At 43.7% G+C, this 13,785-nt stretch overlaps 1 long non-coding RNA gene across 1 annotated transcript; it reads left to right on the top strand.

The window, feature by feature from the left end:
- The first annotated feature begins 1,901 nt into the window (after positions 1–1,901).
- Positions 1,902–13,291, top strand: LOC140916522 (uncharacterized). Its single transcript, XR_012160538.1, has 3 exons — positions 1,902–2,085; positions 12,578–12,643; positions 13,180–13,291. It is a non-coding gene; the product is annotated as an uncharacterized LOC140916522 (long non-coding RNA).
- The last annotated feature ends 494 nt before the right edge of the window (positions 13,292–13,785 follow it).

The following is a 13,785-nucleotide window of genomic DNA, read 5'->3' as shown; positions in this document are numbered from 1 at the left end:
GGACCCGCCCAATAATCACACTGTACCAATCCTTTAGTACCTAATATCTAAAGGTTTATTTATAAACAGAAATAAAGGTGAGAGTTAAAACTGGTTAAAGGAATCAAATACATACAATTGCAAGGTTCGTGGATCAGACTTGTAGCAGTGATGAAATAAATGGCTGGGCTTCTTAAGTCTCTGGTTGCTTCCAAATCATTGGAAGGTCCACAGTCCCTTGGTTAGAATGGTCCCAGTAGAATAAGTTCATAGTCCAGAGGTCTGAGCAGGAAAGAGGCAAAATGGAGGTGTTTCCTGGGCCTTTTATAGCTTCTGCCATGTAGAGGGAAACACATTGTTTGAAACAAAGCCCTCAGTCCCATTTGTGGAAAAATACAAGTAACAAGATGGAGTTTGGCATCACATGAGGCAAGTCACATGTCCATGCCTGCTTAGCTTAGTCATAGCAGAGGCCATTACCCCTACTCTAGTTAGCATATTCACAGGAAAGTCCATTAAGTGTAGATAGGCATCTTCCATGGTTCATTGTGAGTTGTGTTCTTTGATGGGCCATTCAACTTGAATAGTTCCTTCACAATGTGCTGGCTGAATACCTTGTTGGTGTTACCACAGGAGCAAACATTTGAAATACAGCTACTTAGTTAATATTCATAACTTCAGATACAAAAAATGATACATGCATACCAGTAGGATAATCATATTCAGCAAATCATAACTGTTTCATAGATGCCTTACATGACATACTTTGTACAAGTTTTATTAAAATTATATAACAGTGGTAGCAACAATGATCTACATGGTCCTATTTTAATTAGATAACATCACAATCTCATTCCTCTGATATTTGACTAGTGGACCAAATCAATCTCCACTCTCGACCTTGTTATGAAATGATTTCTTTTGCTTTGGAAAGTGTTGGTGAAAAAAAAATACTTTCACAGTCTTAAAAAAAAATTTCTGAACATGTTTAGGTTTTTTGACCAAAAACCTGAAACTCCCCAAACCAAAATCTTTTGGCTTAAAACTTGTCAGCATGGGCTGGTTTTTTGAGGGGGGTTGGGGAGGGAGGGTTTGGTTTTAGAATCTTAAAATTTTTGACAAACTCGTTTTTTTTATAAAAGTAACTATTCATCAAGTGTGTGTAGGGAGAGGGGGAAAACATTTTTGGCAGACCACTTTCCACCAGCCCAACTAAACAAACCCTACCTGGGGTCTTTTTTACACCCCTTTAAAAAACTTGTCCAGCAAGAGAATATAAGGTAGTTAAGTTCACATACAAGTGAAACCCTCCCTCCACTCCCTGATTTATGCTGTGTGGAGGCTGAAGCCTAGCTGAGCTGCAAACAATCAAAACCTGTGTAGAAAGCTTAACTTATCAAGACACCTGATTTATGCTGAGCTGACAGTGTCAGCAGCAGAAGAGCTGCGTCTACTGTCGAAGGAACACAGAATGAAGTAAACTGAAGCAAACTTATGTCCTGTGACAACTGTCAGGGCATTAAATTATAGAAAAAATAATCCCAGCCTACTTGGATATCTAATTAGTTTATGTACAGTTACTAGAGTATGAAATAATACTTCAGTGCTGGAGAGATGCCAGGGTGTATTTTACTCACTGATCCCTTGAATTGCTGCTGGTAGGTAACTAAATCCAGTAATTATTAGCAGGGGAACCACCCCTCCTCCCCCTTCATCCCCCAGCATTTCTGACATTCTCTCTCCAAATTGATTACAACTCAACAAAACCAGGGTCTCAGAAGGGATGTGAGAAAAGGATTTGGGAGGCCAGAGGAATTTGAAACACATACTTTTAGGCATGTAACCTAATAGTCTGAGGTGCGGGAGGCACTCTGCATTCCCTGAGCTGAGCAGTGGGCGGTTCTCTGCTGGCAACCATACCACCTGCTGCACGGTATGGGGCTGAGAGAAAGCAAAGCTGTGCAGAACCCAGCAATTTTCTTAACAGGACTCAACTTTCTCTCTCCAAATGTGGATTGCCCACTCCTGAGGACTGACTCTCCATTGGCCTGTTTCACAAGTGCCACTCCATGGTCTTCAGTGGCGCTGCTCCCCATTTACATCAGGGTAAGTGAGAAAAGAATCAGAGCCCTCGAGTTTTAGCTTTGGGTTTTAGGTTTGCATAAACCCAGAAACAAAGAAGAACTGAGCTGTGACTCCACTTTCTCCTGGCGTCCGTCTGAAACAATACACCAGCCCAGGATCACTTTAAAAGTGTGCTGGCACTAATGAAACTCAAGGAACCGTGCCAGAGTTGTAGGTTGGTCACGAGACCCTAGACTTTCTGAGTTCTGGGTTTTCTGAAAGTTTGGCAAAGTTCTAGCTGAACATAAAGACCAGTCCAGACTATTAATTTGGTTGTTCTAGCAGATTTCTACACTGCAGTTCAACATGGATGGCACAGTATGGCTCAATGAATGGTGAAAAAATACACCAGTAGAGCGGAAGAATCACACCATTTTGTTAGAAAGGGGCTCGAGCTGCATAATGGGGATCTGTGTTTTAGGGTGTGTTGGGTCAGACCAGGGTAAGAAGAGGGGTTACATGAAAAATTCAGACCTTTACTTTAAACACCCTCACAGTTTGGACCTTTGGTTGGAGTCCATATCTATATATTGTGGGTAGGATTTTCCCCTCCTCTACAATCCTATTAAGCTGCTGCTGCAGCATAAGAGAGTCGTTTGTGCTCCAGATCAAGCCAGAGGAGAATTCTCACTTCTGCAGGCTGTCCCAGAGGTAATTTACACAGTTTTGAAGCCCCTGCATAAGAAGCATGCCATGGCAAGGGATGGGAGTGGGTGGGGAATCCAGGTGGCACAGTTGCCCATAGGCAGCTGGGGACAGGTTGCCATACTTTAGGTAGCCTTCTAGGACAATCTAATTTAGTCTGGGGACCATTGCACCCAGGGTCGGCCCTAAACTAAATGGCGCCCCAGGGGAGGACTGTCTTTGGCATCCCTCTCCATTAGTTGCATCCATGCCTATACACCTGCCCTTATTTTAATGTGTAGGGTTTGTCTCCTTATCTTCCTCCTCAAAGTCTAGCCAAGGTAGACTTCAACTGAGGCCATAAATTACACATGGGCACACAACACAGATATATTTGTTGGGCCAGGGTTTTTCCACTCTGTGTATTTATTTGACTCAAGTTTCCCCCAGTTTCTGCAGATCACAGAATCCGTGCTCTCAATCATTTCTATTGCTCCCATAAGGAGATAATTTTGCTTTATTTCGTTCTTGTGTGGTTGCACCTGCGGCATTTTATTATCCTCTTGAACCTCTTCATGGCACTGGTATGGTCTCTCACAGACCTGTGCAGATGGCAGCTGTCTCTTAGCTGGGATACATAACGGGGCAGTCAATGGCTTGCATGTAAAGGCAGACTCTAAGGAAAACAAGGAGCTGCAAAAGAATCTGCAGCACATTGTTTATAGCAATGCCCTTCTAGTAATCAAAGTCTGCCCTTCAGAAATGTGGTTTCAATTTTTCCTTTGAAATATGTAATGAGGAATGTTGCCAATACACACTATATTCTTCTTTGTCAAGTTCTTGAGTCATTCTTCACTATACTAACAGCTTTCAGAATGACAACGGCATTGACACTTGCTTTTGCAAATTGGATTCATATTTTGAAAGCAAATTGATGCTATTCTGGGGCTCGGTCACCAGAGCAACTTTTTATTATTTGTTTCTCTCTTACTTGTCTTGCTTCACTGGATAACTGGAAACTTATTTCAATAGCCAGTGTTTGACATGCTGTTTGTTGATGGGCCTGCAATTTTGCACGGGGTGTGGTGGGATGAATGACGTTTGCAAAGAACTTGTTTTCTCAGGACCTCCTCTGTGGTGTTCCTGCTCATTCTACACAGGAGAAGAAGGGGAGGGGAGATTGTATTTGTTTTCTTCTTTTATATATGGACATTTGAGAGTAATCATTTTTGGCTGTTTTTATGTTCACCTTAATCCTCCATGTGATAGCTCCGCATTCTATAGCTGAGGACTATGAGTGACCAGTTTGCACTGCAATGATTGGACTTTAAGTGACTGTATGTTACTGATTCTGGAGGCCGCAGTATAACACTAAGAATCATTGCCCTTTGCACTTTTATAGCACATTCCATCTGAGGATCTCCAAGGCACTTTAAGCATCACAAGATTTCTGTGAGGGAAGTACCACTATAACCATCTAACTTAGGGATAAATTGAGGCAAGGAAAGTTCAGGTCACTTGCTCAAGGTCACAGCAAGTTCATGACAGAGCAGAGAATAGAATTCAGGACTCTGGATTCTTAAGTCTGTGCTCTGCTAAACACTTCTCTCTGTTTTCTAATGAATGTCACACATTTGTCACATTGCCCCAGAACATATAATTCTACTTTTCAAGGAGGCCAAGACTTTCAAAAGTGGGTGTTTAAAATCAGGCTCCTAAATTCTGTAAGTGCTCAGTACTCTTGGAAATCAAATCAAAGTTACACAGGTGAGCTTTTCAGAAGCCAAGGAATTTAGGAGGGCAAGCCCCACTGACCTTCAATGGAAGCTGTGCTTCTATGTGCCTGAGGCCCTTCTGAAAATCTCCCCTTAGCTGCTTAATATATATTTTTGGGTGCCTAGAGTTAGGCTAAGATTTTTCAAAAGAAGAGCCTAAAACGTATGCACATTTGACTCATGCTGCAGTGTCCTTCAGAGATGCCTTGTCTACAGAGGCAGTGCTAGCCCATTGGGGGCCCTTACCAGGAATATTTTTGTCCCCTTTCATATACAATATTAAAACAGGAATTTTCTTATGAAAATAAGTGAGTAGGGGGCTCCCTTGAGTTGCTTGGCCCTAAGCAATTGCTTAGCATGCTTATGCCTAGTGTTGGCACTGCTTATCTACACTAGAGAAGGTTTGCCAGCATAATTCTGACAACCCTCCTAATGGAGATGCAATTTGTAGTGGCAAAAGTGATATCTTGCCAATATAGCTTATACCAGTTCCTCAAATGAAATAAGCTACACTGGTAAAATTACTGAGGTTTTTTTGCTCGTAGAACTGCATCTGCACTAGGGCTTTTGCTGACATAACCATCAGTTAGTGGGCTGATTTACCCCACCCTGGTCTGTAAGGCTTGCTAAGAGAGCAATCTTAGCTGAAAGAGAAGAGCTTTGTAGATTGACATCTGATAGAATGGCAGCAGCATCGACCCTTCCCCTTTTCTTTTGGTACTGGGAGCTAGCCAACCAAAAACCCCACTGAGTTTTAGTAAGGGGCCAACAGTCCCCTTACATTCCACCTTGCTAAAATTCTGCCACTGCCACAATATTTACACCAGTACCTCCAGGTCCATATTAGCAACATATACCAACATCAGGTTATATTAAAAAAAACCATTAACAATTAACAAAAGAACATTTAACATATGTAACATTCTATGTCTACTTCTTCATACTTTACATGATAATATTCATTAAAACTCTACCAATAACATAATCATCTCTAAGTTTAACAGGCAGTACAACCTTAGTAGTTCTCTGGGACCTTCTTAAGACTGATGGTTCATTACCCATATTTTCTATTCTCCTGTCCCCAAGTAACACCAGGTCAATTTGAGGGATCTGGCCATTTTCATCAGGGTTTGAGTTTGCCCCATTGGTTTCAGTCTCCTCGGGACATACTGCTCTATGTCTCCTCTGAGCCCTGGTCAGACTAAAAGTCCAATGTTTCAGTTGGTCCCTCTGTACAATGCTCTCAGGACCTCCTAGTTCAGGGTGGATAGTGTAAACTGACACTTCAGGATTGTTGTGGATGACCACAGTGTGGGGATTTTACTTCCATTTGTCCTGTATTTTATTATGGCTACGGCGTCTTTGGTTATGAACTGGTATACAGTCACCAGGAGTGGTAGAAGGGGCCTACCATCAATCAAACATAAGACCTGCCCCCTGGGGGTATTACTTCCAAGGTCATGACAGACACATCCCTGGAAGCAAAGAGTGTAATGTAACACCTCTAAGAACTCCTCCCACCACCCTCTACCAATCAGGGTGGGTTTCAGCTGTAGAGGACGTCCCCGAGAGCAGATTTAACCAATCGAGGGGAGTTCTTGGGTGGGGTGACCCACCCAGAACAGGGTCGTGTGACTCCTCTAAGAGCTCTCCCTACTGCCCTCTACCAATCAGAGTGCAGCACCACCCGCAGAAGTTCCAGCGCTGCATGGAAGAGGCCATTTCATTCCAAGAATGTGTGTTTTAAAAATCGTGGAAAAGATGACCTGGTTGGAAGGCATGAGATGCTATGTCCTGAGGTTGGGGGTTCCACGACCACCACTCCCAAGAGGAGAAGGCGGATGGTGGTGGTCGGGGACTCTCTCCTCCGGGGGACTGAGTCATCTATCTGCCGCCCTGACCGGGAAAACCGAGAAGTCTGTTGCTTGCCAGGGGCTAAGATTCGCGATGTGACGGAGAGACTGCCGAGACTCATCAAGCCCTCGGATCGCTACCCCTTCCTGCTTCTCCACGTGGGCACCAATGATACTGCCAAGAATGACCTTGAGCGGATCACTGCGGACTATGTGGCTCTAGGAAGAAGGATAAAGGAGTTGGAGGCGCAAGTGGTGTTCTCGTCCATCCTCCCCGTGGAAGGAAAAGGCCTAGGTAGGGACCGTCGAATCGTGGAAGTCAACGAATGGCTACGCAGGTGGTGTCGGAGAGAAGGCTTTGGATTCTTTGACCATGGGATGGTGTTCCATGAAGGAGGAGTGCTGGGCAGAGACGGGCTCCATCTTACGAAGAGAAGGAAGAGCATCTTTGCCAGCAGGCTGGCTAACCTAGTGAGGAGGGCTTTAAACTAGGTTCACCGGAGGAAGGAGACCAAAGCCCTGAGGTAAGTGGGAAAGCGGGATACCGGGAGGAAGCACAGGCAGGAATTCTGTGAGGGGAGGGCTCCTGCCTCATACTGGGAATGAGGGGCAATCAACAGGTTATCTCAAGTGCTTATATACAAATGCACAAAGCCTTGGAAACAAGCAGGGAGAACTGGAGGTCCTGGTGATGTCAAGGAACTATGACGTGATCGGAATAACAGAGACTTGGTGGGATAACTCACATGACTGGAGTACTGTCATGGATGGTTATAAACTGTTCAGGAAGGACAGGCAGGGCAGAAAAGGTGGGGGAGTAGCACTGTATGTAAGGGAGCAGTATGACTGCTCAGAGCTCCGGTACGAAACTGCAGAAAAACCTGAGTGTCTCTGGATTAAGTTTAGAAGTGTGTGCAACAAGAGTGATGTAGTGGTGGGAGTCTGCTATAGACCACCGGACCAGGGGGATGAGGTAGATGAGGCTTTCTTCCGGCAGCTCACGGAAGCTACTAGATCGCATGCCCTGATTCTCATGGGTGACTTTAATTTTCCTGATATCTGCTGGGAGAGCAATACAGCGGTGCATAGACAATCCAGGAAGTTTTTGGAAAGCGTAGGGGACAATTTCCTGGTGCAAGTGCTAGAGGAGCCAACTAAGGGGGGGCGCTTTTCTTGACCTGCTGCTCACAAACCGGGTAGAATTAGTGGGGGAAGCAAAAGTGGATGGGAATCTGGGAGGCAGTGACCATGAGTTGGTTGAGTTCAGGATCCTGACGCAGGGAAGAAAGGTAAGCAGCAGGATACGGACCCTGGACTTCAGGAAAGCAGACTTCGACTCCCTCAGGGAACGGATGGCCAGGATCCCCTGGGGGACTAACTTGAAGGGGAAAGGAGTCCAGGAGAGCGGGCTGTATTTCAAGGAATCCCTGTTGAGGTTACAGGGACAAACCATCCCGATGAGTCGAAAGAATAGTAAATATGGCAGGCAACCAGCTTGGCTTAATGGTGAAATCCTAGCGGATCTTAAACATAAAAAAGAAGCTTACAAGAAGTGGAAGGTTGGACATATGACCAAAGAAGAGTATAAAAATATTGCTCGGGCATGTAGGAATGCTATCAGGAGGGCCAAATCGCACCTGGAGCTGCAGCTAGCCAGAGATGTCAAGAGTAACAAGAAGGGTTTCTTCAGGTATGTTGGCAACAAGAAGAAAGCCAAGGAATGTGTGGGCCCCTTACTGAATGAGGGAGGCAACCTAGTGACAGAGGATGTGGAAAAAGCTAATGTACTCAATGCTTTTTTTGCCTCTGTTTTCACTAACAAGGTCAGCTCCCAGACTGCTGCGCTGGGCATCACAAAATGGGGAAGAGATGGCCAGCCCTCTGTGGAGATAGAGGTGGTTAGGGACTATTTAGAAAAGCTGGACGTGCACAAGTCCATGGGGCCGGACGAGTTGCATCCGAGAGTGCTGAAGGAATTGGCGGCTGTGATTGCAGAGCCATTGGCCATTATCTTTGAAAACTCATGGCGAACCGGGGAAGTCCCGGATGACTGGAAAAAGGCTAATGTAGTGCCAATCTTTAAAAAAGGGAAGAAGGAGGATCCTGGGAACTACAGGCCAGTCAGCCTCACCTCAGTCCCTGGAAAAATCATGGAGCAGGTCCTCAAAGAATCAATCCTGAAGCACTTGCATGAGAGGAAAGTGATCAGGAACAGCCAGCATGGATTCACCAAGGGAAGGTCATGCCTGACTAATCTAATCGCCTTTTATGATGAGATTACTGGTTCTGTGGATGAAGGGAAAGCAGTGGATGTATTGTTTCTTGACTTTAGCAAAGCTTTTGACACGGTCTCCCACAGTATTCTTATCAGCAAGTTAAGGAAGTATGGGCTGGATGAATGCACTATAAGGTGGGTAGAAAGCTGGCTAGATTGTCGGGCTCAACGGGTAGTGATCAATGGCTCCATGTCTAGTTGGCAGCCGGTATCAAGTGGAGTGCCCCAAGGGTCGGTCCTGGGGCCGGTTTTGTTCAATATCTTCATAAATGATCTGGAGGATGGTGTGGATTGCACTCTCAGCAAATTTGCGGATGATACTAAACTGGGAGGAGTGGTAGATACACTGGAGGGGAGGGATAGGATACAGAAGGACCTAGACAAATTGGAGGATTGGGCCAAAAGAAATCTGATGAGGTTCAATAAGGATAAGTGCAGGGTCCTGCACTTAGGACGGAAGAACCCAATGCACAGCTACAGACTAGGGACCGAATGGCTAGGCAGCAGTTCTGCGGAAAAGGACCTAGGGGTGACAGTGGACGAGAAGCTGGATATGAGTCAGCAGTGTGCCCTTGTTGCCAAGAAGGCCAATGGCATTTTGGGATGTATAAGTAGGGGCATAGCGAGCAGATCGAGGGACGTAATCGTTCCCCTCTATTCGACATTGGAGAGGCCTCATCTGGAGTACTGTGTCCAGTTTTGGGCCCCACACTACAAGAAGGATGTGGATAAATTGGAGAGAGTCCAGCGAAGGGCAACAAAAATGATTAGGGGTCTGGAACACATGACTTATGAGGAGAGGCTGAGGGAGCTGGGATTGTTTAGCCTGCAGAAGAGAAGAATGAGGGGGGATTTGATAGCTGCTTTCAACTACCTGAAAGGGGGTTCCAAAGAGGATGGCTCTAGACTGTTCTCAATGGTAGCAGATGACAGAATGAGGAGTAATGGTCTCAAGTTGCAGTGGGGGAGGTTTAGATTGGATATTAGGAAAAACTTTTTCACTAAGAGGGTGGTGAAACACTGGAATGCGTTACCTAGGGAGGTGGTAGAATCTCCTTCCTTAGAGGTTTTTAAGGTCAGGCTTGACAAAGCCCTGGCTGGGATGATTTAACTGGGAATTGGTCCTGCTTCGAGCAGGGGGTTGGACTAGATGACCTTCTGGGGTCCCTTCCAACCCTGATATTCTATGATTCTATGATTCTATGAGAGGAAACGTGGACTCCTTCACCATCCCCCTGAGAACTTCAGACTTTGTTTTAGCTCTGAGGGCCTTTGACTGCCTGCAGAGGAAGTGCTACATCAGTGACAGTTCTGAGGAGGAGGAGGGAGCCACCAAGGGTAACCCTTTGGCCTAGCTTTAGATGGATACGCCAGAACCCAATCCCAAAACCCAACCTCTCATGAGGAAGACAGACAAGCATGATGGCCTCTCGTCTTCCACCCCCCTAGAGGAGGAAGGTGACCATGGCTCATGGAAGTCACTGGTGGACAAGGTGAATGGAAAAAAAGTTGCCCAGGTGAATGAATGATTAAGAAGTGACAGTCGAGTAATGGGGTTAGGAACCAACGTGGGGTTGCATACATCTAAAAACAAGCAGTGAGAGCTTACAGTTGTTTCTTTTCTGAAAATCTATTGACAGCTCAATGATGACTTTCTAGAGGTCCTGGAGGCCCTGGACAGCATTGCATCAAACAACAAAGACAAACCAGGCCTATCTTGTTTTTGCTCAATGCCAGTACAAATTGTTGACGAGGACGCCAAGAATGACAGCTATATGGATTTTAGGAGGAGGCTGGGCATGGAACTAACTGAGCCAGTGCCATGTCGTGAGCGTAAAAAAGTCATGCGGTCTATTGTACATGTTGCTGTTTATGGTGTTCTTAATCACTGCCTTAGGGAAAAGCTTTTCGAAGATTGTGAGGGCTGTGTCATAGATGCACCAGCCCAACGGCACCATGACTGTGTGAGCTGGACTTCGGAGGATATAAGCTACAAACTCCGGGCCTGTGTGCTGACCTGTGTTTGGAAAGCTTATTAAACACTGTTACTGCCATAGGTTGTGCTTTGCAATGTCTGTGCCTAACCCAAGAAAATTTAGCACAAGGGGAGACCTTGGTAAATGCTGTGCAATTCGGTTGAGACCCTGACAGTGTTTTAAAGAAAATGACCAAACTAGAAGATGCCTGCTTACAGCATTATATTGACGGTCTGGTCCGCACAAAAAGTTACAGAACCTTGCTTAAGAAAAAGACTATTTATAAGAAATCTCAAAGGATTAAGTTAGAGAATGGTGAGGGGACAAACATGTGATATAAAACTTGTTAGCTGTAAATAAAAATATCTATTGAAAAGGGTTTTGTGACTATCTGTGTTTCTGTTAGAAGGTCTGTGTGGCCCTTAAGTAAGAAAAAAGTTTTGATGGAGCATCTTGGTTTGTTTTCAAGGGGCTGTATGTCTTTTAAATAAAAAAAATAGTTTGTGAGAAACTAGCTCTTGTGTCTTTGTGTAAAAGAGACCCATTTACAGCAAAAAACTGAAATGTGTGTAGTAGAATCTTGTGGGGACCCCCCCCCCAAATGTGTTTAAAATAAAAGATAAAAAAGGCTTCTATATAAAACAGGGAAGTTTGAAATGTGTTTGAATACAACAGAGCTGACTCACTGTTGAGCTGATGGTTTAACCACACCCCCACTGAATAGCAAGGGTGACTCTATTGAGTCTCTAGGTCTAGATATGATTACCCACCCTTGTTGTCATCAGCGTTAAACATATTAATGATCAGTAATTAAGTTTGATGCGTGTACACCCGCAGTAAGGGACATGGGTGGGGATAGTGAACTCTGATTAATATTAAATGAAATAAAACCTCAGGAATTCGTAGACACTATTGGACAGTTTAAATATAACCCCAGGAGTTTAGAGAACGCTATTGGACAGTTTAAATGTAACCCAGGAGTTGGTAGAACTCTATTGGACAGTTTCAATAAACCCTCAGGAGTTGGTTGAATGCTATGAGACACTCTTTCTAGCAACTCAAAGTCATTAAAATAATATATTTACAAAAATAAACAAGGGTCTAACCCAAAACTGAAATGTTTCAAGGGTTCACAAACCTCCACCATACTTTTATAGAACAAGCATTTTCTGTAAAAACATTTAAAAGCTATGGGTAATAATCATAGGGTGTTTACTATGGTTGGGATACATCCATTTGATTTCAAAACATATCCAAACTTTAAGCATGAAAGAAACATGTTTCAAAACAAGACATTCATTGATATCAGTAACATTAAGGATTGTTGTGTGTGGTGTTTTACTGTTTAATAATGTAAGAAGGTCCTACAGTGCTCTGTTTTTTCAATTGAAACAGAAAAATGTATTTTAACTAAAAAAAAAAAAAAAGCTGCCCAGTTGTGCAGACAACTTAATTCCCCCAACCCCTCAGATCACAAAAGGGAACTTTGGGGAGGGGTGCCTAATTTCCTTAAGTATCTATTAATTAAGAGTTGTAAGTGATCAAATCAACCTGCTAACTACAGACTCTGAAACAAAGAGTTAGGATGGTATAAAAGCCTCAGTTTTTTGGAGACTGTTCTCTTTAAACAGAAACTATCTTGAACAGAATAACTGCTGGACTACAAGATGAGGTATGCTGCTTGTTTTTAACGCTGAATGAATATATATATATATATAAAATGTCACTCTTTGTCCATGCTGTCCTTACTAAATAATGGTACCTATCTTTATTACAGTGTGATCTGTTTAGCATGGAAATAGCAACTTCAAGCTGCTTTTCACCAGGGCCAGGCAAAACCCCATTTTTAACTATAGTTGTGCTTAATGCTGTTAAATTAAAAAACACCAGATATAACACAGATTGCATGGGGATTTGGTGCAATGGGGGAATAATACTAACTACAAATTCTGCTTGTTCTTTAACCCAAAGGCTCAAATACACCTGGGGGAAAACAGAATAACCATGTGCCAACATCCCTGTACCTTGTGGTAGAAGGTAACTTTCTGCAACTGGATTTTAAAAGCATGTGTATGTTTCAAGATGTTTAATTAGTTTTAATGTTTAAATTGTGAGTTAAGGATCTGTGCAAGATATAGGTGTGGGTGTTTTTTAAAAGTATATGCTTGCAAACTGTTGGTTTCGTGTGTTTCAAACTAATGGGGGGGGTTATTCTGCAAAATGTGATCTGTTTTTAAAATGGGTTGTTTTAAAATTAGTTTGTGTTTAAATTGTTGGTGATTCAGGGGGCCTATGCAAGACATAGTTATGGTGGGGGATTTAAAATATTTTTTTGCACACTTTGTTTTTGGGTGCATGGTGGAAACGTGCTTGTATTAAAAATGTGTAGGTTTTAGAGAAACACTAGTGGTAGAAATAAACCCAAACCTGTGTTTGTTGTACAGCCTGAAATGGATTATTTTGTTTTAAAGTTATGACTTTTTAAATAGAAAAACACTCTAATGAGTATTTTATTTTTTAAGTTTACAAGACAGTTTCATGTGTTTTTAATAATAATGTCGTCTGCTCCACAGTACGATCCAGATATGAGAGATCCTTAGACCAGAGGGTAAACAAGCTCTAAAGAAAAAGGAAAGACAGCTGAAAAGGAAAATTCACCAGTACCAATGGCGGATGGATGGATGAAGCCCAGTAAATATATTTTGCTTATTCATTTGGTTATTTTGTGAGGTTTTGTATTTTAAGCAAATACATAGGTGGGGGTGTGATGTTCCCCTGATGTTACCTGGACTGGTGATCTGCTAGGTCACTCCAATCCTTGACTCGGAGAGCCAGCCATACCCTGCTCTGCTGTGAGAATCCCCACTCCCGGGCTGTTCACGCACAACCTCTAGCACGTAAGCTGCTCCCAGCAACGTGAATGAGCACTTTTGGCCAGCCACTGCTTGGATTGTGCAACCAAATGACACTAGCCAATATCTCCGGTCCTAGACACAATCCTAGGAACCTCCATCTTGCAGTGTCCAGATATGCCCGCTTCAGTTGCTTGGTGGTGGTGTCTATAGATGGAGGAGGAGAGAGGAAGAGTGTGGCAAATGTCTCCCTTTAATCATGTTCTTTCTTCCCTCTAGGCTTTGCACCCCCCTTCAGGGTCAGGTGAGCATGACCTCATCATAGTC

The sequence above is a fragment of the Lepidochelys kempii genome, chromosome 8, assembly GCF_965140285.1.
Source record: "Lepidochelys kempii isolate rLepKem1 chromosome 8, rLepKem1.hap1, whole genome shotgun sequence".
NCBI classification, from domain to species: domain Eukaryota; kingdom Metazoa; phylum Chordata; order Testudines; family Cheloniidae; genus Lepidochelys; species Lepidochelys kempii.
Note: the sequence above shows the minus strand (reverse complement) of the source record. Positions and strands in the feature narration are given on the sequence as shown.